This window comes from Hypanus sabinus, chromosome 2 (genome assembly GCF_030144855.1).
Source record: "Hypanus sabinus isolate sHypSab1 chromosome 2, sHypSab1.hap1, whole genome shotgun sequence".
Classification (NCBI taxonomy): domain Eukaryota; kingdom Metazoa; phylum Chordata; class Chondrichthyes; order Myliobatiformes; family Dasyatidae; genus Hypanus; species Hypanus sabinus.
The window spans coordinates 179,410,241-179,411,493 of NC_082707.1; the positions used below are offsets into that span (position 1 = coordinate 179,410,241).

General features: G+C 51.2%; 1 non-coding gene across 1 annotated transcript; it reads right to left on the bottom strand.

Annotated features, from left to right (window-relative positions):
* Positions 1-1,180: 1,180 nt before the first annotated feature.
* trnat-ugu (transfer RNA threonine (anticodon UGU)) lies at positions 1,181-1,253 on the bottom strand. Its single transcript has one exon. It is a non-coding gene; the product is annotated as a tRNA-Thr (tRNA).

The following is a 1,253-nucleotide window of genomic DNA, read 5'->3' on the forward strand; positions in this document are numbered from 1 at the left end:
TGTATACCTTTGGCATTATTAGCATCCATCTCCATGCCTTGAGCAATCTCTAGGGCTGTCTTGAAAGTCAACGGTGGGGTTTCCCCCAACAAGCGGCGTTGTACGGCATCATTATTAATGCCGCATATTAATCTATCACGGAACATGTCATCCAACACGGCTCCGAAATCACAATGTTGTCGAAGCTCGGCCACAAAATCACCCACAGACTGACCTGGCTTCCGGACATGGCTGAGAAACTTGAACCACTGAACTATCACCGAAGGCTTCGGATTGTGGTGGTTCCACACGAGCTTGACCAGTTCATCGTATGGAATTTCTCCCGGTTTCCGCGGTGTAGCTAAGTTCCGTATCGGCTTGTACATCTTTGCCCCACACACACTCAGGAGAACAGAGCGCTTCTTAGCCTCCTCGGTAATTCCATTAGCACAGAAGAAGTGGCCCAACCTTTCCTTGTACACCGGCTACTCCTCGATTTGTTCGTCGAACACACCGACCGTTCCAAACGCAGCCATCCGAACACGAGGCTCCTCGCCCGCTCACTGCTCCTGATCGAAAACGGGGCCGACCCGTCCACAAAACCAGTCTACCTCGTCGCCAAAAATATGTGGTAACTTCTACTTTACAAAAAGACCACTTGACAACTTGATGGCCAAAAGAGCATCTTTATCTGGGATGGCAAATGATATTTACAAGTACCTCGTGCGGCCTGGGTGGAGGAACTATATACAATGCATACTGGGAGTAAAAAGAGCGGAAGTAAAGACCCCGCCAACCCCGGATCCCGCCTCTTGCTACCAGCAGCTCCCCGACTAGTATTAACTTACTTTTAATAATACTCACATTACAACAATAATAAATTTCCCTTTGAAGGTAAATAGGGCTTCTGTACCTCCTGCCCCATGGTAGCTGTGGTTGATGGAGAGGTCAGTAGTGACTGGCGGAGGGGGAGTGGGAGTAGGAAGTTATGTGATGTGGGGGTGTGGAGTGGCCAGACATGTGCCCGGTTGAGGAGTTACCCAAGGATGTTCCCAGTCAGCGTCAAAGAATTGAGGAGAGGCGTACCCGGAGGGCTATCTGAATGAGGGTGATGGCAGGAAGTGGTCCGGGTCGCGAACTGTGAGACCACTCTCCCCTTGCAGAGGGTAAAATGTTGCCCCCACCCGGGGTAAAAGTCAGGAGGCCCCAGCGAGGATCGAACTCGCGACCCCTGGTTTACAAGACCAGTGCTCTAACCACTGAGCTATGGAGCC